At 41.6% G+C, this 19,754-nt stretch overlaps 1 protein-coding gene across 2 annotated transcripts in view; it reads right to left on the minus strand.

Moving 5' to 3' along the window:
* The window catches only part of ZNF385C (zinc finger protein 385C), a 598,456-nt gene that overhangs the window by 230,129 nt on the left and 348,573 nt on the right, over positions 1-19,754 (minus strand). The window lies entirely within an intron of this gene.

Here is a 19,754-nt window from a genome sequence, read left to right on the forward strand (position 1 = left end):
GTAAAACACCCTTCCACCCCTTGATATTTTTCCACTATTTCCCTCTTTCCTATTTCGAAATGTTGGCATATTTGCACAAGCGCACGCACTGCCAGCCATTTTAGAAAGATTTTGGGTTAAAAAATAAATAAAAGCGTATTCGAACATACATGGAAAATATACATTAAATAAATAATGAAGCAGTAATTGAATGAATTTTGTAAAGTTTAATAAAAACAACTCAGAGGGTGGAGCCATCTCACACAGTGGTGGCCATTTTTGAGTGCTAGTTATCCACAAATAAAGGGCGCGCGATGCACGCATATGAAGAATGTTGTAATGGGGTGATAATGCTGGACCCTTACCAAAGGGGAAAAAAGGCTATTTAAAAAGAAAAAAACACTTTAGGCCAGTAGTACCCCTGCACTGAAGGAGACTACATTGTTGAAGATGCAAACATTGTGCATGAGCAGGTTGCCATCACTCACAGTGACTTAAGTCAATCTCTGAAGTGGGCTGTTCCACTGCTCCATGCCCACTGCAAGAATCTCATGTTTCATGCAGACGAGAGAAATTAGGAAGCAAAGTTAAATGAAGTCTTTTCTCTGTCTGGACCCTCTCTGGTCCACCTAGAAGGTGGGACAGAGCACAGTCTAACACCGGGGCGTATCGAGACTGGACATCACAGCCCTCAATAGCCAATTGAGGAAGACAATGCCCAACGTAGTACATGTGGCCGAGCAAAAACAGCCCAGGATTAATGATTGGTTGGGAGACTTACTAGACACTGTCCTGTCAACAAAAACCTGTCGCCCAGCCAGGTCTCACCCTCCGGCCCCCGGGATTTACTAAGGCACTACAGGTAGAGATAGAGAAAACTAGATGCAAGGGAAGCTTGTATATGATGAGGACTCCAAGCTAAAATACAAAATGGCACTGAGACATTATCACAGTCTCTGAGGAGCCACCTGGGCCACCTTCTATTCAGACCAAACCACCTTAGCCCAAAATTGTCCCAAAACTCTATTTAGAATAGTTAAGGAACTCTCTGACCCTAATACCGCCACATCGTCACAGCACTACCCCAGTATCAGCATGAGGAACAGGTGCTCTATTTTGTTAACAAGGTGCAGGACATCCAACTCTCACTGTCGGCAAACAAAAGGGATTTCTCCCAGCCTAACATCAGCCAACTCTCACTGTGGGCAAACAAAAGGGATTTCTGCCAGCCTAACATCAGCCTTCCGTCTTCCGTCGCTGTAGACCTGAACATTCCTGTCCCCACACTAGCCCACCAGAAACTGAATTAATGGTACATGCTGGATCCACCTCTATTTAAGTTACTGGCACAATCTATAAGATCTGGTTCACCCAATGATCCTCTTCCCCCAGTTAAGCTTTGCACTCTAGACTCGGATATTATGGTACTTCTGGTGGGACTCCTCCTTTTAGGAGGGGCACATTCCTCAGCCATGGAAACAGGCCTAATTTGGATCCTTCCAACTAGTCAACAACAAACCGATTTCTATGCGTCCCATTATGTCTAAAATCATGAAGAAACATGTTAAACAATTCTCCAGTTAGGTGGAGTCCTAAAAGTTTCTACATTCCTCTCTGTCAGGGTTCAGACCAGGACACAGCACCGAGTCAGCTCTTGAAGGAGTCACAGAACATCTTAGGCGGCTCCTGGATGAATGCAAGAAAGGAGTATTTAACCTACTTGACCTCAGCGCTTCCTTCAATACTGTGTCTCACGACACAACACACTTTTAATGAGACTGGTTAATGTGGGTCTTCAAGGAACAGCTTTAGACTCAATATCACCTTTTTTAAAGGAAAATACCTTCCACGTTTCCTCAGGCAGCGCCTCTTCCACGTGGTACATCCTCACTTCAGGGGTTACCCAAGGATCAGCCTTTAGCCCGGCGTAATCTAAAATCTATGTCTGCCCATTGGTTGACATGGTTGAAAGCTGTGACCTCAACGTATTCTCCTACATGGATGACACGCAAATCATCTTCTCTTTGCCATCTGCCCAGGACCACAATTCTGAGGCCCTGAGCTCCTGCTTGGGTTTGGTTGACTCGTGGATGAATATCAATTCTCTTAAAATTAAGAGACAAGACTGAGATACTGCTGTTAGGAAAGAACCCATCCCTCTCGGTCCCACAGCACTAGCCACATTCCTTGAATGCTATTCCTGCTCCAGATCATTAGCTTAAGAACCTTGGTTTTCTGTTGGATGTTAAGCTGTCTATGGAGCCTTAGGGAGCAAAGGTGGCCTCTACCTGTTTTGCTGCCCTGAAATGGCTGCAGAAAATCACCCGGTTACTCCCATTCACAGCTCAAAGGACTGTCATCTTGTCTAAGCGGGACTACAGCAAAGTCCTCTATTTGGGCTTAGACAAAGCATTAATGAGACATTTGCAAGGGGTTCAAAACTCGGTTGCCAGGTTGCTCTACAGCACATGTTTTCAAACTTTTTGATGCCAACCCCCCTGTCAAAGTTTTTAGACATAAGGACTCCCTTCTGAGAAAAATTTCCAGAACCTGATACTCCTCATCTTTGCCAACCATCGCCAACCATAAACACCGCCATTTCCCACAGCAAATCATTTTTATTGTGTGGAAAGAATATTAAAAAGTGTTTAGCAAACCAAAGGTTTGTGGGTGACAGAGATTGGGTGTCAATGGCTTACCACAAAGGTCAAACAAAAAATCTCCAAAAACAATCACACACAAATGCACAATGTTACTTTATTTTTCACAAAAAAACATCATTTGACAAAACCTATTTGGTTGATAACACCTTCCTGAACTAATGTTATGGGAGTGCCTGTTTTTCGCGAAAGAGATGGTCAATCTGTGGTTGCAACTCATTAGTACCAGTTTAACACCCAAATATAATAATAAGCAACAAAAAAGTGACCAGTCCAGCTTTGCAAAGGGCCTTCTACTGCACAGCAACGTGTTGCTGCTTTTTAGTAGCTTTTAAACCGTTTGAGCTAAAACATTTTTTTTGTTAAAATCAGAAGATTATGCAGCAGATGATGGATTATGTGGCAAATCTATATTATGGAAAAATCGCCATGCCTGCACAATCAAATAATTCAAGTGGTCCTGGGTATAATGGCTGTAATGCATGGGCTGCAACTTTAGTGAATGGCATCTGAGGAGAATCATTCTATATTTCATAGGATGCGGATAGCTTGGCTTTTACAACTGCATGGAATTGGAGGTTGGTAAACGCCATTCATTATAATTAAAACATGCCATTTACAATCATTAATGATTAACTGTAAGGTCCAAGTAGGATGCTTTCTTTAATTCCAGTGGAGGAAGTGGTCCCTTAATCTTCTTTCACACTATTTTTCGAAAAAGGTTTTTATGTTTAACATAATGAAAACAGATGTTTCGATTTTAGCAAAAACTGACTCCTGGTTATATTAGTTTGGCGCTGTAGATGACTTCAGTTTTTAGGTCTTCCACTGTCAGTTACCTACATATAAAATAAAAAGCAGCTTCAATGAAAAATATATTACAAGTTTTTATTCAGTGGGAAATACAGTACATTACATTATGAAACCTCTGTTGGTTAATGCACTGCAGGGATCTGTATGTAATCAGAAAGCCACATAATTAAATCTAAGTTGGTGCAATGGAGAATAGTGACTTTTTTATTTTTAGTTCTATGAGGTCACACACAGCCTGTGGCAAAAAGCACTGTGAATATGTGAGTCATTATTTTATACTTGCATAACACACGGTATAAGAGAAACTGCTTCAAAATGTGCAAAAGTTTTCACAATAAAATGGTGCTTACAAAACATAGATTTTAGTAACAGACTATATTTAACTGCCCCTTCAACACCTCCTTATGGGTATAAGCGCTATGGAAATAATTAAAATCATGCACTTCCCAACTCAGTTGTCAACTCTTTGTACTACCACTCAAAAATAATAAATCTTTGTCGTCACAAAGCTTCCATTGATTTGATCAATTAAAGCCAGTACATGCTCCCACAGATCCATTACATGTGCAGATTAATTCCATTGGGCACATTTGCATTTCTTTCAGGCAAGCAGGGGCCCCTGGCTGGGCTCCGGTTTCACAGCACAGGACACTCCCCCAATGGCACTCCTGGTGAAGCATTTTAACTACTGTATTTAATCACCCTGGATGGTTGTCTTTTACCAAAACCAAAAGCAAAACTTTTGAAATTTCAGGCAGATGTGAGGCTATGGGAATGCGCAACCCCCTTCCCTTGACTCCACTCCCCCCCCAGCGGTTGCACCCCACAGATTGAAGATCTCTGCTCTACAGACTCCTGAAAAATGCATTGGCCTCATCTCTCCTTCAGAGCTTCACTGGCTCAAGGTGGAGAAATGGCTTCAATTCAAAGCCTTGTGCTATGTGCACAAGAGCAGGGGGTCCGCTCCTAATATCGCCCTGAAATGGTGACATCACATCAGCCACCTCGTCCCTTAAGTTCCAGTGACCTTTCCCGGTGCACTGTTCCCAGAGTTAAACAGACGCACTGGAGAGCGGTCTTTTGCATAACTGGGCCCTAAGCTTTGAAATGTAGTACTGGAACACTTGAGAAGTTGCACTTCGCTGACTACATTGTAAAAACAGCTAAAAACCTGGATGTTTTGAGTCAGCATGATCATGCTAGACCCTACCTGTTCCTAGAGCGCTGGGAAACACCGTGTGGGTAGCTGAGCCCTATACAAGATTTCCTAATAATAATAACTGCAGTTATCATACAATAATTTACTTGCTAATAACTTTAGCACAGATTTACGGATCTCCACATTTGACAGACTGTTACTGTGTTTAGCTTACTCACAATATTTTGCGTTTGTGTTACATACAAACCAGTGCAGGTGGGGGGCACTTACAGGACTGTTCAAAGGGTAATCAAACAAGAAGCAATTTCACTTTTAACTCATGAGGATCTCTGCTCTCTATTACAGATAGAAGTGCTTGGTTTGGTGTAAATTCATTCAGTAGTTTTAAACAAATGCCAATAATGTGTTGGTGGACTTTGAAAGGTTAAAAGCTAGAGATATCTGTACCGTTATCCTGCAGAAAGGCCTCAAACTTAGGTTTGCAGTCTCTTCTTGAATCTAGATTTAACAATAAGATCCCCTCATCAGACATGAATGTTTTAACTCCTGTTGTCCATTACAAGCCTGTCATACCAAAGATTGGTGCACTTAGAACAGAACTCACGAATCCTCAAAATACTGACTTAAAAAAAAAAAAAAAGGCCAGGGTACAGGCCAGGACCAACATCCAAGCATGGTATGCATGGCAGGAGGCTGTGCGCAGCACTGACGGTAGGCATTCTGCAGCAAATTATGTGTTAGTTAAACATGCTAAATGTCTGTCAAATGTCATACTAGTCCATGAAACCGCAGCAAAGATATTAGAAAATAATTTTTTGTGCCCTCTTCATTTAACTTTGTCACCTTTGTCTGATGTGCCTGAAACCTGAGATTCCAGCCTTGGGCTTAAATTGATAAGATCCCACCAAATATAATGGCAATTCATTAACCAGTTTCAAAGTTATTAGGAAATAACAGGCACTGTGGCCAGCCCAAGCTACATAAAGGCTGAAGGCCATCGCGTGGGGGTTGGCAGTTTGTGGCAGGTTGGCTCAAACCCTCACTAGGAGCTAGGACATGTGCAATATCCTTTTGCACATATCCTTCAGCCCCACTGTAGTCCACACAGTTTGGCAAACACCCAATGTACACAACCTTTGGCCCCACAACAAACCAAAAGACTGACTAGCCAACCCACAATGGCCCCTTTTACTTAGCCCATCCTCTTACCTTTGGGATCCTTATCAGATCTTGTTGAAACCTGTAATCGCTGTACAGAACTTAACTTGCTTACAAGCGTTCAAATACCACACAGGTTTAATAACCAGCACAAAAGTTGCTAACAAATGAACACCTTTTTGCCCATGTAATTATGCCCTCTTTTGACGGATTTTCATGAAACTCAATATACAATAAGTAAGCTAAACATACAAAGGGCCTGCCAAATTCCATAAGTATTCATGATACAGCACCAAAGATATTAGCAAATCAAAAAGTTTACCCCAACTTTAACTTTGCCCCCTTTGTCAATTCTGGCTGAAACCTGAAATCCCAGTACTGGGGTTCACTAGCTAACAACCTTCCAGATATAATGCTGATTCATTAGCTAACACCAAGGTTTATAGCAAATGAAGACCTGACACATTTCATTTAACTATGGCCCTCTTAGATGTATCTGTATGAAACGCCTTATATATAAAGTAAGCTTAACACAATAAGTGGCTGCCAAATTTGTTACAGATCTGTGATAACGCACCAAACATACTAGAATATCATAGATCTTCAGACCCCTCACTTTAAAATGTGCCCCCCCCTTGATTGATCTGCATAAAATGCGACATGCCAACAGAAAACTAACAATGTTAAAGATTTGCCAAACGATTTGTGAAATGTTTCCACAATTAGTGAGTTAACTCCCCCCCCCCTCATTTACGAGCGCCCCCTTTGTGAATCAGCCCAAATTTGAAAATCATAGTTGTGAGATGAACATATTGAATATCTGCCAAATTTTTCACTACCTTTCTCTTATGAGTTTTCCTGTGTATGACTAACTGTGCCTACCTCCATATCTATCATTCTCTATTCCCCCTCTCTACGCAACTTTCTTTGTACTTCACCCCTCACACTGTACCTCAGTGCTCCTTATCCGTCTGACCTTCCTATATCTTCCTCAATCTACTTCACACCTCACACACACACACGTCTATTGTTTTGTCACTTTTATCTCTCTCTGTCCATCACTGCTACCTTACCTTTCTCCCAACCCTTTCTCTACCTGGTTTCACAAACCTCCCACAAGGCCAAAATGTTAAAAAATAAAATAAAAAAAATCAAAGTCTGATTTTACTAGGAAGTTTTTTTTCTCAATATGCCATTAGAGTTCTGTAAAATCCAAAGCCAGGTTCATGACCTAAAGCCCTCCGATTGGCCGGGCTCACAGATCAAAATCTCTTGCTGCCTTCATTGCAGGACTCTGTGCTTCAGGCCCAGGTGAGGAAGCGCCAGAAAGACCCAAAAAGAATAATTTATTTTTAAAAAGTGTGTTTTTTCTAAGATATCATAGACGCTACAGGAGTTGTGGGTCCCAGTGCAGCCTCTGAGATTCAAGAAACCTAACAACATGTCTGTAAACCTGTGGCAATAGGCCCTGGTCCTTTTTTGGACCTCCCAAAGACCATGTGCCAGTGGGGTTTAGCAACACAGAGGGAGTGGGGCCTCTGGCCAAGCCCAGCAGCAAACTCTCATTGTGCATGGCAAAAAGTCCTGGACTGCTGTGGCTAGCCACGCACAGTTGCTGAACACATCAAATGCTAGCCACCCACAAGGGTCCGGAGTCGGGTTTGCCATAAGTCATGCCCTGTAGCCAATCTATACAAAGGTCAAGGCATCCACTGCAGAGTTGGCTGCCACAGTTGGGGCAGTGCAGTCCCTAAGACTGTGTACAGCAAAATCCCGTGCATTGGGACAGTTAGATGATTTCCAAAAAAAGTTGCAAGCAGAATATGATAAAATCAGAAATACACTAAAAAAACAAAGAGTACGTTAAATTATGATCAACTTTGCATATAAGACAATAAATTAACTGAAAAAACAGTTAAACGTGCAGTTTTGTTTTATAAGCAGTTGAAAAACAACTAAAATTTGCCAATTATGTTTCGATAAACTAAATCTAACTTGTGTCCCATAATGCAATGCTCATGATCTCACATAACACTTGTGATGTGTTAAATGATATTACTTTGATATCCCACATGACATCATTAATAACATCACTGATGACAACATCAAGAGATACCAATCCTCCGCTAATTTCACATCAACATAATTACTTTTAGGTATGTGTATTGGTATAATAATTACTTTTAAGTAGATCATTATTTACTAAGGGCATAATGTATAGCTTGGAGGGCAGGTTACTCCCTCCAAATGTAACAGATATCCCGTCTGCCATACAATGCACTTATAATACGGCGGACAGGATATCAGTTGAGTTTGTGATGGAGTAACCCGTTTGCCAAACTATAAATCAGGTCCTAAGTGTCTTGTCAAAACTACTGTGATAACTAGTGCTATATTAATTATAGAACTATCAATTCATGTATTTTGCCTATGAACAAACCAGGTAACGATACTGTAGTCACCACAATAAAAACATAACTTTTTAACTGCCTACAATTTTATCAGAATTAAAGTTTTGTTTAAAAACACATTCAGCAATTTTGAGACAGTCCACAACTTTTGTAAACCACAAAACACTTATTATAGTAGAGCACATAGCAATGTTTAGAAATGCCCATGTAATATAAACTTTCCACTAGTATCACACAAGTACATTTCCACCTCACCTATGAACACAAAGAATAACATAGTCAATTAAGCTCCACAAGGAAAGACACGTATATGTTTTATATCTCTTACAATGTGACATATATTAACACAAATAAGCAAAAAGAGAAGTAACCTCAAAAACCCATATCTTAGTACTCAATCACAGTGTTAGCACAGGGGCTGCCCCCTTATCCTTTGAAAATGTGGCCAAGCTCCAGGGAGGTGGTGGTCCCCGCAGCTGTAAATGCCCCCCCCCCACTGTTTCATCAATCCCAAATTATGCAGAGGATTGACTGCAGGGCCAGGTCGCAGCTGTAGGCCATGCGTGGAGTGGGGTTATGTGCCTGCAGGGGGGTATGGGGGGGGGGTTTCTTTCACTACCTTTCTCTTATGAGTTTTCCTCTGTATGACTAACTGTGCCTGCCTCTATATCTATCATTCTCTATTCCCTCTATCTATGCAACTCTCTTTGTACCTCACCCCTCTCACTGTACCTCATTGCTCTTTTTCCATCTGACCTTCCTATATCTTTCCTCAATCTACTTCACTTCTTACACACACGTCTATTGTTTTGTCACTTCTCTCTCTCTCCATCTCTGCTACCTTACCTTTCGCTACCTTCCTCCCAACCCTTTCTCTACCTCACACTCCTCCTATACTCTCTATCTCATTTCTCTCTCACCTTCCTCACTAACTTATCTTCCTCTACCTCACAGCTCTCTCTCTGACTACCTAACCTCTCAATTGAGGTGAAAATCCTCAGAGCAGCACTTTGATTTTCACTGTTCGCAAGAATAACACTAGTGATTAAGAGGATATATTTATGATTACAAATATCTACCAACTAAAGCTACAATTTCAAGCACTATGTATGTGTCTTTTTAAATACTAAGCACTAGTTCAAAAACATCTACCACAAGCCTCTTTAGCAAGTTTTTCCAACAGTTGGAGTAACAAGCTGGTTATACACCGAACAATACATAAAATGTTGTTACAACTCAAATACATCTAGATCTAAGTTTAAAAAAAGAAATGGCTTTATCAATGTATGTGCAAGCTTTCTTTTGGTACGACTTGGTTGGCAGGCAGACAGTTTGAGCTTTCTGCTATTTTTGCATGCTCTCATTTACGAAGATTTAAGCTAAAATGTAATATTGTTTATCATCATGAGGGTTTGAATGAGTCAAAAAGGGGTGATACATTCAAAGTTGCTCCAAACAGGGGATCTCCAAATATATCTTGTCGAGAGTCCCACAAGTCCTTAAGATGTCACTGATTGCAACCTGGCAAGTTACGCACATGCCATAGAAAGCGCAGCGAGCAGCAGGTTACAGATCATCCCATCCTCAAGTGGAAAGTGCATGGGGTTGGCCTCTATTCCATAGATCCGTGTGTAACTTGCAGGTCATGGTTTAATTGTCAAATGCAGTTAACACAGCTTTGTGGATTAAGGCACCTGCTTCGGAGATGTGTATGGCCTGACAAGTACATTTCCCGAACTCTGTAATATGGAAATCTGGCCAATGCACTCTCAGATATATGTCAGCAATCTATAGTTTCTACTGTCAAAGGTCAGTAAGCTAGGCAGCTTAGAGTAGATATCTATTCAAGAGACTTTTTGTTTAGCATCCTTATGCAGTTTAATTCCCGGTAAGATTTGCCTCCTCCTGAGAATTTGTCTGTAATCTGAAAATTGGGGGTTAATATGCCTGCAACACATCTATACATATGTATAACCTGAAAGTAGCATGTATCATTACAAGTATGATAGATACGTGAGTAGTAAGTAACCTGCAGATTTCAATTCCCACAAACCAACTCAGACTGTCAAACGGTCAGTGACAAGTGTAACGGCTGTTTTTTTAACCCAGTCTTACAACAACAACAATAACCAGCAACATGAGCAACTGAATGTAATTCTGTTTGATGACTTCTCACTTGATGGCCTCTTTATATGAAATCGACAAAAAGGGAAATTGGCAAATGGGAGACAGAACTCAAAAACAGTAGACATTTTTACCATCACTTCTTTCATCACTTAACTCTCAAACAATATAAAGAAAGTGACCTCTAATAGCAAGTGCAATTGATATTCAAGAAAAAGAAATAAGTACAAACACTAGCAAAAAAACTAATGTCCCTCCTAGAGAAACGGCCCCCCATGACATCCGCCAAAGCAAAGCTCGAGCGGGACATGTTCTGTACACCAACACCGACCGTCAGTGACAACCACCAAAGCAAGACTACACTGAGAGCTGCACTTTGCACTGACAGCCACATCCCGCATCCACTGCTAACGCAAAGCTCCAGTGACAAATGGTTCTTTGCACTATAATAACCACCGTTCGTGACACTCAACATGCTCCTTGTGCTAACAACCACCTCCTTCTGGCCCGCGCCAATGTGAACAGTAGCTCCTGGCATGGACTTGAAAAGGTAACTCTTCAGCAGGACAAACCTGGTTCCTGTATGCGACCCACATTCCATCGTGGTCAGCCTGAACTTGTGACTTTCACCAAGTCCAGCGCGAACTGTTAGCAGCAAATTTTTCTTTGTGCTTTTTGGTGCGACTACACTTATCTTACAATGCCTTTAAGTTAGGTCTGACTTTGTTGCGCCAAGCTACCAGAGGTTTAGCTCAGGTTTATTTAGTGACTTTTGTGGTTTACCCTGACAAGGACTGTATTTATTATTTAAGTGGAGCTTTCAACCCATTCAACTAATAACCCAGTTTCTTACACCCTCCTATTTAATATTAGCTATACCCCGTGCTTAATTTAAACCGGTGGGACTGTCATTTATTTTTCCTTTTCAGACATTTCCCAACAGCAAGAGTGGGGAAAACACACAAAACGTAAAGAAGGACAAAGAGAAAGACGGAAAATCATCACAAAGGGAGGAACCATGAACCCCCTAAGAGTGTGAGTGTGTGAGAGAGAGAGAGAGAGAGGAAAGGAGTGTCTGGCAGTGAAATGAAGAGGCCCAATGTTGATGCAAGACTAGCAGCCTGGGTATTGGTCGTTCAGACATGTAGTAGAGCCGGTGCAGGCTTCTGTGCAGAGCTTCGGGCACTGGCACTTATTTTTTCACAAATAAAGCACTGGATATACCCCATCTTCCCACCACTCTAATCTGTCTCACATTTATTACCAAGTAGTAAGCTTACATGTGGAGCTGCCTCACTGTAAAAAAACATAGGCGAGGAGTAGATTTCTACTGGTAGATTTGTGAATACCATTTTCTAGTACGTAGATTTACTGTAGTACTACTCTACGTACTATAAAATGGAGTTTGCGAATGATGTCTATAGGGTAAAACCAATTCTTGTCAAATGATATCCTACTCAATAAGGAATCTGCAGCCAGACTAGTTCCTCTCGAAGGCAGGCAGGAGTTAGTAAACAATTAACAGACTCCACTCCATCCATAACTGCCTTTTAGAGGCACCAGGACTTCTTGACATCTCCCAAAAACAATTCGCCTCTGCAAACTGCGGATAGTGAGCCAACTCAGATTATCGTTTATTGATGAGATCTGCATGGAGACGTACAGAACGCTTTGAGGATTGTTTAGAACTTACTAAACCTCGGAATCTGCCCACAGGCAATGAATGATATTTAAAGTAACCTTTTCAGTGACTGCAATATATTCAAGAAAAAGGGCACCAAGCCTGGCAATTCATTTAAGTAGGTAAATGCATGCCATATTTTATGTGAATCTGTATTCCCTATTTGTGAAGTAATCTTTTCCTAGACTGATAAGCCACCATGCTACAACGCATTTGTCTCGAGACAAGATGGGCCTTTCAGTCAAAGAGACTTAGGGCCAGATGTATCAAATGATTTTGCACTCGCAAACTGCAAAATCGGCCGTTTGCGAGTGCAAAATCGTGGTCTGCATAGCATCAAAGGCATTCGCAGACCACAAAATGAAAATTGCAAAAATTGCGATTTTCTGCGTTGCGACCTGGATTTTGCGATTCGCAAAATCCAGGTCGCAAAGCAATTCTGCAAAAAATCGCAAATTGCAATTTTTCGCAGAATGGTATTTTGCACATGCAAAATACCATTGTCTGCAACCAGGTGGTAAGCTGGTGCAAAATGTAAAAATGCAGTAAAACTGAATTTTTAAATTTAATATGTAAAGCACACATGCCCTTTTGGCATGTGTGTACTTTGCATGTGAAAAAAAAAAATTGGGGCGCAGGAGAGGGGGCCTTAGGCCCCCAGCACCCTGGCCTTTTGCATTTCCCAAATTGCGATTTCTGTTTCAGAAATCGCAATTTAGGAAATGCAAAAAATTCGCAGCTATGGGCCAACAGGCCCATAGCTGCGAATTGGGCCAGTATCTCAATTTGCGATTCGGTAATTGCATTTGCGATTTTTAAGAAATCACAATTACCGATTTGCAAATGTGATACATGGCCCTTTGCGAGTCGGTAATTGCGATTTCTTAAAAATCGCAATTACCGAATCGCAATGGGCCAGATGTATCAAGCGATTTTGCATTCGCAAACGGTGCGAATTGCAAAATTCGGCCGTTTGCGAATGCAAAAATGCCTTTCAGAATGTATGAAAGGCATTCGCAGTGCAATTTTAAGGAATCGCTAAAATAGCGATTCCTTAAAATTGTGACCCCATTTAGAGAATGTCAAATTGCGATTCTCTAAATAGGAAATCGCAAATAAGGAATCCTTATTTGCGATTTCTTAAGCACATGTATCAAGCATTTCCTAAATGCGAATTGGGTATTTAGGAAATGCAATTACCACCAACAAAAGTTTGGTGGTAACCATGTGCAAATTTTAAAAATGCATTTTAAATGCATTTTTAAAATTGACATGTAGCGCACACATGCCCCTAAAGCATGTGTGTGCTTCACATGTCCGTAATTTTTTTTTTGGGGTGCAGCAGAGGGGGCCTTAGGCCCCCAGCACCCTGGAATTTGCATTTCCTAAATTGCTAATTCCTAACTGGAATTCGCAATTTAGGAAATGCAAAACCATTTGCGGCAGGCCCATAGGTGCAAATGGAGTTGGATTCTTTATTTGCGATTCGGTAATAGCATTTGCGAATTTTAAGAAATCACTATAACCGAATCGCAAAAATCATACATACCATTTTGCATTTCTTAAAATTCGCTATTTAAGAAATGCAATTTGGTTTTTTGATACATCTGGCCCTTAGTCACTGATACGTGGAGCTCGGTGGTTATATAAAAACATAGCAATATGCTAATTTTCTTCACATTTGCTCCTTAAAGTGACAAAAAAATTAAGATCTCAGATGCAATGGGAGGATAAAACAGACCACGCCCCATAAAATCGTGTTGAATGCATAGGATCTGTAGTATAAGCGCATACATGCCAATAGACCCGAATCAGATAGGAGGCTCACCATTTTTTAAGCTGAAAAATGGCTTTATCTTCGCTATCTCCCTCCTGAAATTGCCTCTGCCTAAATAGAAGTTAATGGGCGAATTAAATTCTCCCAAATATTTAAAAAAAAATCTCCCTCTTCTTCAAGGACTTGGTTGATCAATTGAGTCTTCAGACCGTGCCAAGTTGCACTCTGGCTTGTTGAAAACCTAAGGTTGATTCAGTGCCCCGTGTTCAAGCCTAATGTTAATCCCACCCCCGGAGTTTCTGATACTGGGGAAATCAGTAGCACAGAGCTGGGTGTGGAGTGGGATTGTTGGGGTGCCTGTGTGAAACTCTCAAATTGAGGAGTTAGTGGAAATCTCATAATACTGCCTCCATCGAGCACTGGGAATGGGGCCCTTATGGGATCTTTTAAAGCAGCGATTCTAAACCTGTGGGGTCTGCGAAGCCTACTTAAGGGGTCTAACAAATATTAAATAATATTAACAGACTAATAAAGTGAATATAACTAAAGAAGCAAAATTGAAAATTGAAACTTTTGTAAATGTTAAGGAATTTAAAATTGGAGGCGGAAAATTAAATTATTAATCTCAGATTGATTTGTGGGAGCAGTGCAAGTGCATCAAACAAAATATAGTATGGATGACGAGTGACATCAACTGAATTTAGAAAAGCTCCATCCTTCCCATTAAAATTAACATTTAGGTTTTTTACATTTATTTGTGAAACAAATACAATATTTAATCATTTGTGTATTTGTTTGATGAATGATTGTTTCTGTATTTATTATTGTTTTGTGGTTCAAACCATCTGAAATGCTTAGGCTTGTGTCCCTGCTTCTAGTAAGGATTTACTGGGGGTTCACGGATTCCAGTTATGATTCAGTGGGGGTCTACAGAAGTCAAAAGGTTACGAACCACTGACTTAGAGGTTGGCAGAGCTGAAGCCTTCCCAGTAAATCAATGGGGCCCAGCCCAGGACGCCATGCGAGTCTTGGCATTCCCAGGAAGAAAAAAGAAATAATGGCCCCAGCACTGGAAGAACATTCCCTCACCTTAGGGCCATTGATTTGGTTACGTCTTAGAACCAACCCCTTCCATCTCCGCTTGAAGGTTTGTTTCCAAGAAACAAAAATATTTCCGAGTGGCCGCCATGAAACTTCTAGACACAGTGGACAACCTTATGTGGGGTTGGGTAGTGGACAGTTCCCTTGGGTATAAGGACCCCCACTGAACATCGGGGTGAAAGAATCCTCAAGGTTACCAGATGTAATGCAGTGTGTACAGGGTTCTTGATAAACTCCTTAACAAATTTATTTGTGAAATTTCGGAAGTGCTAAAAAACGAATTTGGTATTTAGGAGCTGTGGGAGCAAAAATCAGATAGTTATGGAGAAAATGAAGGCTTGTACAGGGGCACCCAGGTGTAGAATGTATGAGCGAGCCTCGATGTTCTTCTGAAGGTCAAGATAAAAACTTCCATATGAGGCCGGTAGCAGGACAGGTTTTGGCCCACTGGAGCGGGGATATCAGTCCTTCTAGGACAACCATTTGAAAGGCGGTAACTACTAAAGCTTTTCATTCAGGGCTTCACGTTCAATGTTGTCAAATAGAGATTACTGTACCGCTAAAGCAGCAGAGACTTTGCAGTTGATGTTTTCAGCTGCCAGTGCAGGCGTTTTGTATTTAATTCTGGGCTCCAGTGGAAGCCGCTGGTGCTGGCACTGAACTGTGGTAACCTGAGGCCTGTAGTAACATCCGGGGCAGTTGTAGTTTCGGATTTCCTGAAGTATTTGGCCCATGCGTTTGAGAAAAAGATGTGCAGTGCAATAATCCTGTCTGAAGAAATAAGGGTTGGCGGGATAGGTTTTCTTCACCCCCAAACTAGCTCTTCCACCCTTTTTTCTGCTGATACTCTGTCCCGGTGATCTGGGTGGTTTCTATTGCCCGAACACTATATATTAAACACAAATTAGGACGGAAGAGAGTGGTTTACGCTTTCTTTGGGAGATCAGTGATCCCAAAGTTTTCAGTGTGTTAACCATGCGATTGAGAGAAGGGTTGCAGATCCAGCAACTGAGACAAATGCATATTAAAGGATGGATGGATTCAATGTGATCTGCGTTATAGCTATTGTTGACTGAAGTGTGTATATTTCCAATAACAGACTTCCACCAGCTCAATGTTAGGCGAAGGCGCAAGTCTCTCTAGCAAGTAAGCATCCCGTCAGATTCCGAATTTCACCTACTATGGACTACAATATCGGAAACCATGGCTAGCAGGTGCCCCAAAGAAGTACGGGCCTTTCAGTCCATAGCCAAGTCTTGGCATTTCGAGTCTGGTATTGCAGTGCATTGAACTGAAATGCAGAAGCGTAGGTACTCACTGTTTAGAGTACCCATTTGCTCCTGAGAAGTGCCGGTAATCTCCTACTACATGTATTGCAGCAGTGCTGAGAATTGCAGGTACTCTCCCTTTAAATTTAAAGAAGTGCCGGTACTCAGTACCGGACAGTATCTTCTCATTTAAAGCACTGGGTATCGGAACACCATGATCAAACCATCTACATCTACAAATCTTGCTTCACACTTCGGCTTTTGTGCAGTTCACAGCCTTGTGAGCCTCGGAATGTGCTCCTATGTGGGGGTTATTGTGTTTTATTTTTCCCTAGTTTAGATACACTGAAGCCATATGCTACACAACCTCGAGTCATACAAACCACACGCTCATACTGACAAAATATGGCTTTTATAAGTTAGTATACAAATATATTTGCATTCTATACAAGGCACTTAATCTAAAGTTCAGCCTGGAGTGAAGCCTCTGTCCAAGAGTTGAAATGAGAAAACGTACAAGTGCTGTAACATATGAGCTCTCTTAGGGGCTAAAAATGTACCTTGATAATGACTACAGCTTCCAGTGCTGTACATGGGAATGGAAGTTCACAGATTCAGTCGGAAACATTCAGGTCAGAAAGGCAGTAATGTACTGGAACACCATTAGCCAACATATGATAGCCACTACCTTCTAAGGTCACAGCACCCAGGCCACTGTACAAACCTTGTGTTACAGGAAACCACACTAGACAGTTCAGAATCAAAGCTCAAGCCTAGAGCAGCACCCATGCTGCAGCGTTACAGATACTCAAAGCATAATCCTCAAATGACACCTCAATTGAAGGTAACGCGAAGTCAGGCTTTACTGATCAAGCACAGATTAAGAGAGACCCATCCCGGTCACAGGATGCAGAGTTCTAAAAATGGATGTCCAGGCTCTTTTTAAGTCAGAATAATCCTACTTAGCATGTATAGTGTATTTTATGCCACCAATGTACAACACAAAATTAAGGTTTTCTAAAACATAGTAGTGCCCAAAAAATTGCATCCAGCAAAGGAAATGGGACATGAAACGTGAAGAAAATCAAAACAGAAAATACACTTGCAATTGATAAGCTAAAAATCAAAAGGGGTCGACGACATATATCATATAGTGCATATTTTACTATGCATAGTTCACGATTTCTGCCACAGCTGTAGCATCAGGATCTATCTGCCTACACCACCCATCTCTGACAGAGGTCTAGAAGAACCACAGCCATGCCAGAACTACATGAAATCCTTTTTAGAAAAATGTACTTAGAGCGGCAGCGGCAGCAAATATAAAGGGGAGAGGTTGGAGGACGACAGGGACGTGAGGGGACAAATAATAAAATTAATTTAAAAAAGAAAGACTTATTGTTTCCGCCGCCGTCTCCTGCCACCCCGCTCCTTTCCTTTTCGGGTTTCCCGTCCAAACACACATGCGCACTTAATCCACTCTCTTCTCATCCCATGGCCCAGCCTGCCCCTCCTTTCACATGCTGGCTAAGCCAGCAGCAGAACAATACAATGATATTGAGGTATCAGTTCATTTTTCTGCTGCTGGCTCTTAGCCAGGGGGCAACGCTACTCCAGCATTGCAGAGGAGCTGCCCCTGACTTAGAGTGGGAATCCATGGCATAGGCAGGGGCTCCATGAATATCTGCCTCTTTAACCTACAATGGACACCCCTGCCCTAAACAGTTAGAGGATATCTCTTTTCATCAGGAATCACCCAAAGTTTATTTTCTATTAAAAATGTTATTATTTGGTATATAAACATGACACCTTATTTGCATACATTTCAGGATATGGAGCAGTACCATGCACTACATTTTTAATCTGTAAAAATCAGGATTGTCATATTTGCTCAAATTATATGTTGTTTGTATATTAGGTTTATCTTTTATGGCCTAAAACTTCTTATTAAGTTTCATTGAGGTTTTCCACCCACAAACATAGGCCGGTGGGGTGACACCTTAAGAACTAACATAGTAATAATAATAATAATAATAATAATAATAATATTAATAGTAATAATAATAATAATCCCTACTTAGGCATTCAGATCGCACGTGGAGAGCGAGCCACATTTGAACTCGTCGGTCAAGTAAAAGGGGCCTTGCATCAGACTATGACATTCTGGAATACTTTACACTTGTCGCTAATGGAGAAAATGTCTCTGATAAAAATGGTGGTGCTCCCCCTGCTCTCTCTATTTCATGCAAGCGCTATGTATGAGATCTCAATACAAATTCATAAAACACGTAGATAAACTCTTGGTGCAATTATTATGGAATAAGAGACGAAGCAGAGAGGGACTTGCTACCCTGGAAAGGGAGTAGAGCAAAAGCAGATTGGAAGTTCCAGATCTGCAACTTTATTACTTGGCGGCTCGTCTCCAGCATGCGGTGCATTACCTGGATGGCGAAGAGAACTGGGAACAGTCTTCTAGTGGCATCTCATTAAGGCCACCAGCTGGGAGAGTTGCTGTTGAGGGGGCAACACACCCCAGACTCCTTGCTGCACATCATTAAACTAATGTATGAATTGTGGGATCGGACTGTTCAACGGGTGACACGATGAACACCCTATGCTACGAATCTAGATTTATGGATCTTACCCCAATTTGTACAGATTTTATGAGTGATGTCAGTAGATCGATGGAGAGAGGGAGGCTGCATAATGGCCTCAGACCTTTATACAGGATGCATGCACCACGTTCGGGCTGGGCCGGGGACAATTCCTGCAATATGCAAATCTGGCTGCCACTGCTAGGCAGCCGTGGCCATCATTCCCGGACCCCCCACCACCTACACAATTGTTGGCCACTTTGTTGGCTTTTGCTGGAGGCCATTGGTTGATCACACATATATGCAGGGCACTTTAGGAAGACAGATACAGCCCACCACTTAACATCGAGGAAAAATGGCAGGACCCCGTGACAAACAGATCACGCCCAGGGACTGGGAGACAATAATACATACAAGAGTGGATAAACTATCAGTTTAGGAAAGAGTAAAGTTAGTACAATACAATTATATTCATATGGTATATCTCACCCAAAAGAGGTTACACACTATATACCCCCACAGAACTTCACACTGCACACTCTCTAGCACAGCGCAGGCAGACTTTCTAGATATGGTGTGGGATTGCTCGATTATTGCAAGATTCTGGGAGGAAATTGTAGCCCGCATTGCAACAGTGACGGTATGGGTAGTACCATTGCAGAGATGATCTTGTAGAATGGGTGGGATCAGAGGAAGCACACATGTGGCGGACCAGACGGAATGATCGATTCCCAGAAGACTTACTTACTAGCTTGGGGAATGATGACGCTGACCTTGACGACGGTGCTAGGGGACTCTTCAACAACAAAACTGAATGCCTCATAGGCTGAAGGGAGACCACCCACACCCAATATACTACCTATTCAAGGGAGGGATTGTAACCCCATAGGCAGCAATCCATGGTACAGTTGTAAGCACGTCTTGTCTTAAACACACACATAAGGCTGCATTGATTCTAACACACCAGATAGCATTAGGAGCTTGGGGGTGTTTAGATATGACTCTTCATTATTGATTACGTTTTCTTAT

Source organism: Pleurodeles waltl, chromosome 6 (assembly GCF_031143425.1).
Source record: "Pleurodeles waltl isolate 20211129_DDA chromosome 6, aPleWal1.hap1.20221129, whole genome shotgun sequence".
In the NCBI taxonomy this organism is placed as follows: Eukaryota; Metazoa; Chordata; class Amphibia; order Caudata; family Salamandridae; genus Pleurodeles; species Pleurodeles waltl.